Below are 12,697 nucleotides of genomic sequence, written 5' to 3'. Positions count from 1 at the left end.
ATCATTGCATATCATATTTATTTGCATTTTGGTTGATCCTAGAAATTTCACACAACTCAAGGACCCTCGGAGAGAGTTGGGGATTTCGTTATTTTCATATTTGAGTTTTCTCAAATTTTGAAAAATAGGATCATTTGATTTTATTTATTTTATCTTCAATTATTTTTATTATAAAATTTTGAGAGAGGGAATAAAATGACTTTCCCAAAATAAAGAAATATTGAGGATTTAATAAAAGAATCAAATAAGATTTTATTTTGGTTTTATTTGCTATTTTATTTGAATTTAGGAAAAATTGCACGTTTTCAAAAATTGCATTTAGGGCCAAGAAAATGTTCATCCTGTTCTAAATATTTTATTTAGACAGCGAAAATTTGTTTTGGCATTTTTAGATAATTTATTTATTTTTCTAGAATTTTTTTAGTTTCAGCGAAATTGTTTAAAAAAGAGAGACCCGCGGCCGACTGGGCCAAGGGCCCAGCCAAGCAGGCCGGCCCAGCCGCCACCGCCTCCCACCCGGATCGGGACAGGAGTCCCGATCGCGGCCGCCGCCGAGTCCAGGGAGGACACGCCTCCCGAGGCCGCCCCCTTCCCCAAGTTCGCCGTCCCCCTTTATAACCCGCTAGACCCCCCGGAGCCCCACACCGCCGCCGCCTCCCCACGCCGCCCGCGCCATCGCAGCCGCCGCCCCGCGCCGCCTACTGCCGCCGCCGCACGCCGCAGCCGCCGCCCCGCGCCGCATGCCGCCCCTGCCACCGCCCGGAGCCGCCGCCCCGCACCACCCGCCGCCGCCCGGAGCCCGGCTGGAGCCCCGGGCCGAGGTAGCCGCCGCCGCCGGTTTTCTGAGAAAAGTCGTTCCTTTTTTTAGAAAACCCTAGTTTTCGTTTTTTAAATAGATCGGTTTTTCTCCGGTTTATTTATTTAGCGAGCGTTCGCTCGTTCGTTCGTTTTACCGAACGCGTTCATCGTTTAGTTCCTGTTAACGAACGTTCGTTCGTTAACCTGTTCGTCGTTTTTTCTTTTTCTCGGATTAAATCGGCGATTTCTGATCCGATGTTCGTTTTAGTTTAACTTTTCGCTCGTTTATCGGAATCAGGCGATTCAAGCACCTGGAGTTTCGTCTCGAAACCCTCTTTCCGTTTAACCAACTCAAACAAGTTTTTGCCTCAGTAAAAATTGCCCTAGATCCGGAATAGTAAACAAAGCTTGTTTCTTTTGCCGTTTGTCTTTCGTTGCTTCGTTCGATTTGATTCTTTTTGCCAACCGGGGTTCTTAAGTTGAACTATCTGGTTAGATCTCTTATTCGAGTTTTACCTATGCATTAGTTGAGTACTTATTGTACGCTTGTTTGTTTGCAATAGAGTACCCGGATTGCGCCGCTTGCTACTTCGAATCGCTAGGTTTCATGAATCATCAGCAAGGCAAGTAACACTTTGATCATACCTCCTACTACCCAGTTTTTATTGCATTAGATCAACCCTCACACATTGCATGATTAGGATCCAATTAAATTGTGGGTTTGGGAAGTAGTAGAGGTAGTACCTATTACCTGTTTATTATCAAACCTTTGCGAGTTACTTCTACGTTTGCTTTTATGCCATGCTATGCTAGTAGACGTGGATTGGGTGAGTGAAATCCATGACAGATGTGAGATTGTTAAATTAATGGTTATCTAAGGTGACAACTTAAATACACATCTGGGTGGATTGAGGCACCTGGGTATTCCAGCGATTGCCTGTTTTCTTTTCGACCGCCACCCAGCCTCAAAGGGATCATGAGATTATTCATCCTAGAAACTTCCGTGTGCAGCCACAAGCTACTATGGGCTCTAGCATAGTTGACTAAGTAATGCGAACTCTTATAGTGGTAGACTAGCAGATGTAGGGGATGTAGGTTGGTACGGTCTACCCGTTCGTAAGGTGCTAGCGCTTCTGAAAGACTATGTCTCGGTCATCCGTTTCTCAAACACCATGTAGTGCGAGAAATCCAACGGAGGAGATCGAGTCTTGTGGGAAAAGTGCGCAAACCTCTTTAGAGTGTATAAACTAATCATGGTTAGTCGTGTCCCCGGTTATGGACATCTTGAGTATCTAGTACTTGGATTATCATGTGAATCTCATCATGTTACTCTAAGTAATTTTGTTGGGTTTTAATGATGATGCTTAATTGGGATTGAGAATGCTGTCAACCATTCTCAATGTTTAACAACTACCATGATAGTTAAATAAAATTTATTCCTTTGCAGTAGGGAAAAATTGGCTTTACGCAAAACTGTAACCATAGAGCTTTCCACCAGCAAAATATGCATATAGAATAGCCTTATTCTTTCATTGCTCTCTATGTGTTACTTTGCCAGCATATTCCATGTGCTGACCCATTTTGGGCTGCAACGTTCATGTTGCAGACTTTTCAGACGACGAGTAAGGTGCCTTTTAGGTCGTGGTTCTATACTCAGTGATGCCATTGGAGTTGATGGACTCACTTATCTTCCAAGCCTTCCGCTGTTATCGTTATTAGATGGCCTTCAGCCATATTTATTGTAATAAGTTCTCTTTTGAGACTCTCGATGTAATAAGTGTGTGATTGCTACTCTATTATAAATCCTTCAAGTACTGTGTGGTGTCAGCATTACTGATCCAGAGATGACACTTGAGCATAGAGATTGGACCGTTTGAGGTCTGGTTGCTACAAGATGGTATCAGAGCACACGCTGACTGTAGGACACGACCATTAAGCTAAAGCCCTAGATTTCTACTCTCTTCTCTTTCTGACCCCTCATCTTTTCTACTCTTTTAGGATGGCGGATGCAAGGAACAAGTTCACGCAACCGGATGAAGATACACCTTTGGATGTCACTTGAAGGAAGTCACTAGATATCTGAACATAGGAGTACCAAGCTTCACCGGAACCTACAACGCCACTTTACCTGAAGAAGATCGCTGGATGATTAAAGTTCAAGTTCTAGGAAGGACATTCATGCCAGTCACTGAACCCATATAGTTTTCCTTTGATGCACCAACCTGGAGTCTAGGAAAGAGCATGGCAGCTCACATCGTCATGGGACGCATTGGAGAAGTTTACCGTAATGATCTCAAGGATACTATCTACCAGATTTGTGGGCGCCGAGATGAGCATTGGGAGATGATCATCAGCAAGAAGGATAGATCAATTGTAGCTTTTATCCAAGAGTTAAACGAACACATTCGATGTCAGGAGAACCAGATGTGCGCCGACATGATAGATCGGAAGAAGGCAAGGACAAGAATCAAGGAACTGGAGGAAGAACTCAAGGCTACACGTGAAGATTATGAAGAGGAAATCGAAGTATTAGTGGAGAAGAATGACGATCTGATCAACAAGATTGGATTATTTATGGGAGGCCCTACACCAGTAGAAGAAGACGAAGAACCCAAGGAGATTCGCCCGGAAGACTACATCATCATCGACGACACCGACTCGGATCCAGATGATAGCGATGATGACTATGTTGATGAAGCTGGAGCAGATATCATGGAGTCCGCAACCGAAGAATATTTCTAGTAGACCACCCCAACAGTAGTAGTAGTCCACCATGTAAATATAGTAGTCCGAGCACTTTTGCGATAGCTAGATCGATTGTATGCCCTTGTTTGATTGAATGAAGTGAATTGTTTGCTTTTGCCTCATGTGCATATGGGTAGTGTTTTCTCTCTAGACCCCTCTCTATTCTTAAATCTCATCTTTTCTAAACCCTCAGATGCTTCCGAGACATGACCCCGGATTTACCTTTCCACCGGAGCTCACCCAGTTGATCCAGCAGCAGAACACATTGATGCAGTTGCTAGTCCAGAATCAGAATCAGGGGAACAACAACAACAACCCACCACCACCACCACCTGTTGACCACTTAGCCCGTTTTCTTAGGCTGAATCCGCCGGTGTTTTCCAGTAGCACCGAGCCAATAGTAGCAGATGATTGGCTCCGCAAGACAGCAAGGGAGTTGACCACGACAGGATGCACAGATGTGGAAAAGGTGAAGTTTGCCGCACATCATCTTGAAGGACCCGCAGCATCATGGTGGGAGAATTTCACAGCCACTTTCCCTGTCGACACTGTCACATGGGACCAGTTTCAGCAGGCTTTCCGTACTGCCCATGTTTCAGCAGGAGCTATGGCCATGAAGAAGCGTGAGTTTCGCAACTTGCGCCAAGGAGGGCGGACCGTTTGCCAGTATGTGGAGGACTTTAGTAAGCTAGCACGTTATGCCCCAGATGACGTTGCTACGGATGCAGCTAAGCAGGAGAAGTTTTTGGAAGGACTGAATGGTGAGTCGAGCATGCAGTTGATGGTAGAAACCTTCAACAACTACCAGGAGTTGGTAGATCGTGTTCTCATGATTGAAGGGAAGCAGCAGCAAATTGAGAACCGCAAGAGGAAGTATGGACAAGGGAAGTACAATTCTGGAGCTCAGCAGAAGCTACGTTTTACCCCTAGACCAGGAGGACATTTTCAGCATATCCATGGAGGAGGTAGCTCGCACAATCATAATGGCAACAAGAATGGTAATGGGAATAGAGGAAGCAACAGCCATAACCATACAAACCCATCAACCCCAGCCAAGAGAGACCTGAGCCAAGTCACTTGCTTTAAGTGCCAGAAGACCGGACATTATGCTAATGAATGTCCTGAAGCCTAGAATGGAAATGGCAATGGAAGCTCTGGGAAGAAGCCGAACCCTTTCAACAGGGGACAGGTGAACCACGTAAACATGGAGGAGGTTGAAGCCGAGCCCGATGCAGTAATAGGTAAGTTTTTGGTTAAGTAATTTACTGCACTCGTTCTTTTTGATATTGGTGCATCGCATTCATACATATCAAGGGGATTTGTGGATAAGTATAAACTGCCAACCCAAGCCCTTAGGTCACCCATGTTAGTAACCTCGCCGGGAGCAGAGTATATGGCTAGTCTATGGTGTGATCGGTTACCATTAAGGATTGGTAACTACATATTTCCCTCAGACCTAATAGTATTGGAATCTCAAGGATTGGATGTGATATTAGGCATGGATTGGTTATCGAAGTATGAAGGGAACATTGAATGTGCGAGTAAGTCAATTTTGCTTACCACCCCAGAAGGGAGAAGGATCAAGTATGTATCCCGACATGTGCCAAAAAGGACTCAAGTAAATTGCCTAACAGGAGTTGTGCAGGAGGAAGTACCAGTAGTGAAGGATTTCCCTGATGTATTTCCAGAAGAGTTGCCAGGCATGCCACCAGATAGAGATATTGAGTTTTTGATTGAGCTTTTGCCAGGCACAGGGCCAATATCTAAGAGACCATATAGGATGTCCGCAAAGGATTTGGAAGAGATTAAGAAGCAGATTAAGGAGTTACTGGATAAAGGTTATATTCGCCCAAGTTCTTCACCTTGGGGATCGCCAGTACTTCTAGTGGAGAAGAAGGATGGATCGTTAAGGATGGTTGTTGATTATCGAGGACTGAATGAAGTAACCATCAAGAACCAGTACCCACTACCGATGATCAATGATCTGTTTGATCGATTGTAAGGAGCTAAGGTATTTTCCAAGATCGATCTGCGATCAGGATACCATTAGTTGAAGATTCGAGAACAGGATATACCTAAGACGGCTTTTACCACCAGGTATGGGCTGTACGAGTATACCGTTATGTCATTTGGTCTGACTAACGCACCTGCATATTTTATGAACATGATGAACAAAGTGTTTATGGAGTTTTTGGATAAGTTCGTTGTAGTGTTCATTGATGATATCCTAGTTTACTCGAAGGATGAAGAGGAGCATAAGGAGCATTTGCGTTTGGTACTCGGTAAGCTCAGAGAACATCAGTTATATGCCAAGTTTAGCAAATGTGAGTTTTGGTTGAAGGAAGTTGGATTTCTCGAACACGTTATATCTGGAGAAGTTATAGCAGTAGATCCCACCAAGGTTGACACTGTGACAAATTGGGAAGCACCAACAACAGTTGGAGAGATCCGGAGTTTTCTTGGACTCGCAGGATACTACCGGAGATTCATTGAAAATTTCTTGAAGATTGCAAAGCCTATGACGGAGTTGTTGAAGAAGGATACCAAGTTCATATGGACTGAGGAATGTGAGGCCAGTTTCCAGGAGTTGAAGAAACGTTTGGTTACATCACCTGTGTTGATTTTGCCAGATCAGACCAAGGATTATGGGGTGTATTGCGGCGCTTCACGTCGAGGACTTGGAGCAGTGCTTATGCAAGAAGGAAGAGTTGTTTCATATGCCTCACGACAGCTCAAGCCCCATGAGTTGAATTATGCTACACATGATTTGGAGTTAGCAGCCGTAGTGCATGCATTGAAAACCTGGAGACACTTTCTCATTGGAAATCATTGTGAGGTGTACACATATCACAAGAGTTTGAAGTACATTTTTCACGCAGAAGGAGTTGAATCTCAGACAAAGGAGATGGTTGGAGCTCATCAAGGATTATGATATGACATTGCATTATCACCCTGGAAAGGCTAACGTAGTAGCTGACGCGTTGGGCCGTAAAAGTCATGTCAACACACTAATGACGGGAGATTTACCGAGTTAGCCAAAAATCTCCGTGAGCTATGTTTGGAGATAGTTCCGAGAGGCTATGTAGCAGCATTGGAAATTCAGTCTACTCTGATGGATAAGATCAGAGAAGCTCAGAAGACTGATAAGGAGATTGCTTCTATTAAGGGGAAAATAAGAAAAGGAGAAGCTAAAGGATTTCGTGAGGATGAGCACAATACCTTATGGTTTGAAGATCGTGTTTATGTGCCCAACGACCCGGAGATCAGGAAGTTGATTCTGCAGGAGGCCCATGATTCACCATATTCGATTCACCCAGGAAATACCAAGATGTATTTGGATTTGAAGGATACGTTCTGGTGGACCGGAATGAAGAAGGATATTGTGGAATATGTAGCAGTTTGTGATGTATGTCAGAGAGTAAAGGCAGATCATCAGAAGCCAGCATGATTGCTACAACCATTGCCGATACTCGAATGGAAGTGGGATAAGCTAGGCATAGATTTTATTACAGGATTGCCAAGAACTCGTTCAGGCTATGACTCGATTTGGGTTGTAGTCGATCGTTTGACAAAGGTAGCTCATTTCATTCCAGTGAAGACTACCTATACTAGTGCCAAGTTGGCAAAGATATACATGACCAGAATCGTATGTCTGCATGGAGTTCCAAGGAGCATTGTATTAGATAGAGGAACCCAATTTACCTCAAAGTTCTGGAATCAGTTGCATGAAACTTTGGGTACCAGGCTAGAGTTCAGTACAACTTTCCATCCACAGACAGATGGACAACCGAGAGAGTCAATCAGATTTTGGAGGATATGCTGAGAGCTTGTGCGCTAGATTACGGATCTAGTTGGGACGAGAATTTTCCATATGCAGAGTTCTCTTATAACAACAGTTATCAATCCAGTTTGAAGATGGCCCCTTTCGAAGCCTTGTACAGAAGGAGGTGCAGGACCCCGTTGTCGTGGGATGAAGTTGGAGACCGTCAGCTGTTTGGACCAGATCTGATTAAGGAGTCTGAACAGAAAGTAAAATTGATTCGCGATAGGCTCAAGGTAGCCTAGTCCAGGCAGAAGAGCTACGCAGATTCAAAACGCAAGGAGACAGTTTACGAAGTCGGAGACCGAGTTTATCTTCGAGTATCTCCACTTCGAGGAGTTAAGCATTTTGGAGTTAAGGAAAAGTTAGCGCCACGTTTTGTGGGACCATACAAAGTTTTGGAGCATATGGGAGAAGTAGCCTACAAGTTGGAATTTCCCGAAGGATTGTCAGGAGTTCATGACGTGTTCCTCGTTTCCCAGTTGAAGAATTGCCACGCAGAGATGGCTGATATACCACTAAGAGATACCGTGCCGCTGGAAGCGATTCAGTTGGACAATGATTTGACCTATGAAGAGAAACCAGTCAAGATTCTTGAGTATGCCAGCCGAGTCACCCGCAGCAAGGTTATCAAGCTTTGCAAAGTTCAGTGGAGCCACCACATGGAGGATGAAGCCACCTGGGAACGAGAGGAAGATCAGTTGAAGGACCACCCTCACCTATTTTCTAGCCAACCCGAATCTCGAGGACGAGATTCATCTTAAGGGGGGTAGGTTTATAACATCCCAAATTTTCAATTTGGAATGTTATACAATAGATCATCACTGCATATCATATTTATTTGCATTTTGGTTGATCCTAGAAATTTCACGCAACTCAAGGACCCTCGGAGAGAGTTGGGGATTTCGCTATTTTCATATTTGAGTTTTCTCAAATTTTGAAAAATAGGATCATTTGATTTTATTTATTTTATCTTCAATTATTTCTATTATAAAATTTTGAGAGAGGGAATAAAATGGCTTTCCCAAAATAAAGAAATATTAAGGATTTAATAAAATAATCAAATAAGATTTTATTTTGGTTTTATTTGCTATTTTATTTGAATTTAGGAAAAATTGCACGTTTTAAAAAATTGCATTTAGGGCCAAGAAAATGTTCATCCTGTTCTAAATATTTTATTTAGACGGTGAAAATTTGTTTTGGAATTTTTAGTTATTTATTTATTTTTCTAGAATTTTTTTAGTTTCAGCGAAATTGTTTAAAAAAAAGAGACCCGCGCCCGACTGGGCCAAGGGCCCAGCCGAGCAGGCCGGCCCAGCCGCCGCCGCCTCCCGCCCGGATCGGGATAGGAGTCCCGATCGCTGCCGCCGCCGAGTCCGGGGAGGACACGCCTCCCGAGGCCGCCCCTACCCCAAGTTCGCCGCCCCCTTTATAACCCGCCGGACCCCCCTGGAGCCCCACACCGCCGTCGCCTCCCCACGCCGCCCGCGCCACCGCCCCGCGTCGCCTGCCACCGCCGCACGCCGTAGCCGCCGCCCCTGCCGCCGCCGCCCCGCACCACCCGCCGCCGCCCGGAGCCCCGCTGGAGCTTCGCCGGAGCCTCGAGCCGAGGTAGCCGCCGCTGGTTTTCTGAGAAAAGCCGTTCCGGTTTTTTTAGAAAACCCTAGTTTTCGTTTTTTTTAAATAGATCAGTTTTTCTCTGGTTTATTTATTTAGCGAGCGTTCGCTCGTTCGTTCATTTTACCGAACGCGTTCATCGTTTAGTTCCTGTTTATCGGAATCAGGCGATTCAAGCGCCTGGAGTTTTGTCTCGAAACCCTCTTTCCGTTTAACCAACTCAAACAAGTTTTTGCCTCAGTAAAAATTGCCCTAGATCCAGAATAGTAAACGAAGCTTGTTTCTTTTACCGTTTGTCTTCGTTGCTTCGTTCGATTTGATTCTTTTTGCCAACCGGGGTTCTTAAGTTGAACTATCTGGTTAGATCTCTTATTCGAGTTTTACATGTGCATTAGTTGAGTACTTATTGTATGCTTGTTTGTTTGCGATAGAGTACCCGGATTGCGCCGCTTGCTACTTCGAATCGCTAGGTTTCATGGATCATCAGCAAGGCAAGTAACACTTTGATCATACCTCCTACTACCCAGTTTTTATTGCATTAGATCAACCCTCACACATTGCATGATTAGGATCCAATTAAATTGTGGGTTTGGGAAGTAGTTGAGGTAGTACCTATTACCTGTTTATTATCAAACCTTTGGGAGTTACTTCTACGTTTGGTTTTATGCCATGCTATGCTAGTAGACATGGATTGGGTGAGTGAAATCCATGACAGATGTGAGATTGTTAAATTAATGGTTATCTAAGGTGGCAACTTAAATACACATGTGGGTGGATTGAGGCACCTGGGTATCCCAGCGATTGCGTGTTTTCTTTTGGACCGGCACCCAGGCTCAAAGTGATCATGAGATTATTCATGCTAGAAACTTCCGTGTGCAGCCACAAGCTACTATGGGCTCTAGCATAGTTGACTAAGTCGTGCGAACTCTTACAGTGGTAGACTAGCAGATGTAGGGGATGTAGGTTGGTACGATCTACCCATTCGTAAGGTGCTAGCGCTTCTGAAAGACTATGTCTCGGTCATCTGTTTCTCAAACACCATGTAGTGCGAGAAATCCAACAGAGGAGATCGAGTCTTGTGGGGAAAAGTGCGCAAACCTCTGCAGAGTGTATAAACTAATCATGGTTAGCCGTGTCCCCGGTTATGGACATCTTGAGTATCTAGTACTTGGATTATCATGTGAATCTCATCATGTTACTCTAAGTAATTTTGTTGGGTTTTAATGATGATGCTTAATTGGGATTGAGAATGCTGTCAACCATTCTCAATGTTTAACAACTACCATGATAGTTAAATAAAATTTATTCCTTTCCAGTAGGGAAAAATTGGCTTTATGCAAAACTGTAACCATAGAGCTTTCCACTAGCCAAATATGCATATAGAATAGCCTTATTCTTCCATTGCTCTCTATGTGTTACTTTGACAGCATATTCCATGTGCTGACCCGTTTCGGGCTGCAACGTTCATGTTGCAGACTTTTCAGACGACGAGTAAGGTGCCTTTTAGGTTGTGGTTCTATACTCAGTGATGCCGTTGGAGTTGATGGACTCACTTATCTTCCAAGCCTTCCGCTGTTATCGTTATTAGATGGCCTTCAACCATATTTATTGTAATAAGTTCTCTTTTGAGACTCTCGATGTAATAAGTGTGTGATTGCTACTCTGTTATAAATCCTTCAAGTGCTGTGTGGTGTCAGCATTACTGATCCAGGGATGACACCTAAGCACAGAGATTGGACCATTTGAGGTCTGGTCGCTACAAAAATATTAGTGCATCATAGCAAACATAGGTCATGATCCAATAAAATAAAAGGGCACATAAACAAAACGATAAAACACGGCCTCTCAATTTTTATCTTCACCGTTGTCACTTGGCACGTTGTAAACATTGGCTTCAAGATCTTCATTGCCTTCTTTCTCGCCGTTGTCACTTGACACATTGTGAACATTGCCTTGTGATCCACCCATGACTCTACCTCCACCGAATCCACCTCCCATGCTACTCATATTACCACTGTGGCACCTCCTATGTCACCCATGTCCACACCGTAGCCGCCTGATACGTCTCCGACATATCTATAATTTTTTATTGTTTCATGCTGTTATATTACCAATCTTGTATGCTTTATATGAAATTTTATATCTTTTTTTGGGAACTAACCTATTAACCTAGTGCCCAGTGCTAGTTCCCGTTTTCCTCTATTATTTATTTCATATAAAATCAATACCAAAAAGAGTCCAAACACGATGAAACTTTATGGTGATTTTTTATGGACCAAAAGGGACCCTAGAAGCTTCGGGAGGAGGCTAGAAGATGTATGAGAGGGCCACAAGCTCACACGATGCTTGTTGGCCCCTCGTAACTCTATTTTCCCTAATTCCATATTTTTAAATTCCCATAAATCCCAAAAGCACCAGAAGGAGACCCGAAACAATTATTCCACCGCCGCAAGCCTCTGTTCTTTCGCGATCCCATCTGGAGGCCTCCACTGGTACTCTGCCAGATGGGGAATCAATCACGGAGGGCTTCTACTTCAACCTTGTTGCACCTCCGATGATGTGTGAGTAGTTTACCACAGACCTACGAGTCCACACTGATTAGCTAGATGGCTTCTTCTTTGTCTTTGATCTTCAATACAATGTTCTCTTCGTAGTTCTATCTGATGTAATCTTCTTTTGTGGTGTGTTTGTTGGGATCTAATGAATTATGGTTTATGATTAGATTATTCATTAAAAGTAATTGAGTCTTTTCTGAACTTTATTATGTATGATTGTCATAAAATTGTATTTCTCTGTGATCTATCCTTTGGTTTGACCAACTAGATTGATTTATCTTCAGTGAGAGAGGTGCTTTGTGGTAAGTTCAATCTTGTCGTGTACTCACCTCGTGACAGAAGGGGCAGCGAGGCACGCATTGTTTTTTGCTACTAAGGGGAAAACGACGGGGTTCAATCATATTTCTTGGTTTTATTCTGTCTATATTACGTCATCATACCTCAAGCATTACTCTGTTTGTTATGAACTTTATACGTAGAGAGGCAATCATAGCATCACTCTCAAAGTGGAGTAATAGTAGTAGATGCATGCAGAGTCGGTCTAAATGCCATGGACGTAATTCCTATATACATGATCATGCCATCAATAACGTCATAACTACACACTTTTCTATCATGTCTGAGTTTGAGAAAGTTATTGTTGAAGTGCCAGTGAAGATAGTGCTAGCGAATCTTTTGAGGAAATACCTAAATTCTTTGATCTTAATGATGATCCTCTTGATGAGGAAGTTCACCATAATAAAACTCCCATAAACTTGAAAACTAAAACTTATCGCATAGGGAGTGGAAATATTATTAGAAAGAATGTCATTCAAGAATTCTTTAATTGCACGGGACTCATACCTTTAATAAAGGTATCTATTCTTGACAAAGCAAATTGCTATGTGGATGCTATTGTCATGCTTGTGGTTGAATTAGAAATATTTTTTTGCATATTCATCCTGTTTTACAAAAGATGTTCTTTGAACTTTCCAATATCCTTATGCATGAATTTGATTATATAGTCCAAGAAGCTAGGGACATCTTTGCCTTTTATAAAATAGATTTTGAGCATCCGCCAGATATAAGAAATCCTTCATGATAAAGACACCATGTGTAGGTTGAATTTAATGATTATCATGCTTCTGGTCAAAATATTGGGAGGAAAGTACCTCAAACAGAA

This window comes from Triticum urartu, chromosome 2A (genome assembly GCF_056163025.1).
Source record: "Triticum urartu cultivar PI428250 chromosome 2A, HENAU_Tu73, whole genome shotgun sequence".
Classification (NCBI taxonomy): Eukaryota; Viridiplantae; Streptophyta; class Magnoliopsida; order Poales; family Poaceae; genus Triticum; species Triticum urartu.
This window is presented reverse-complemented; position numbering follows the sequence as displayed.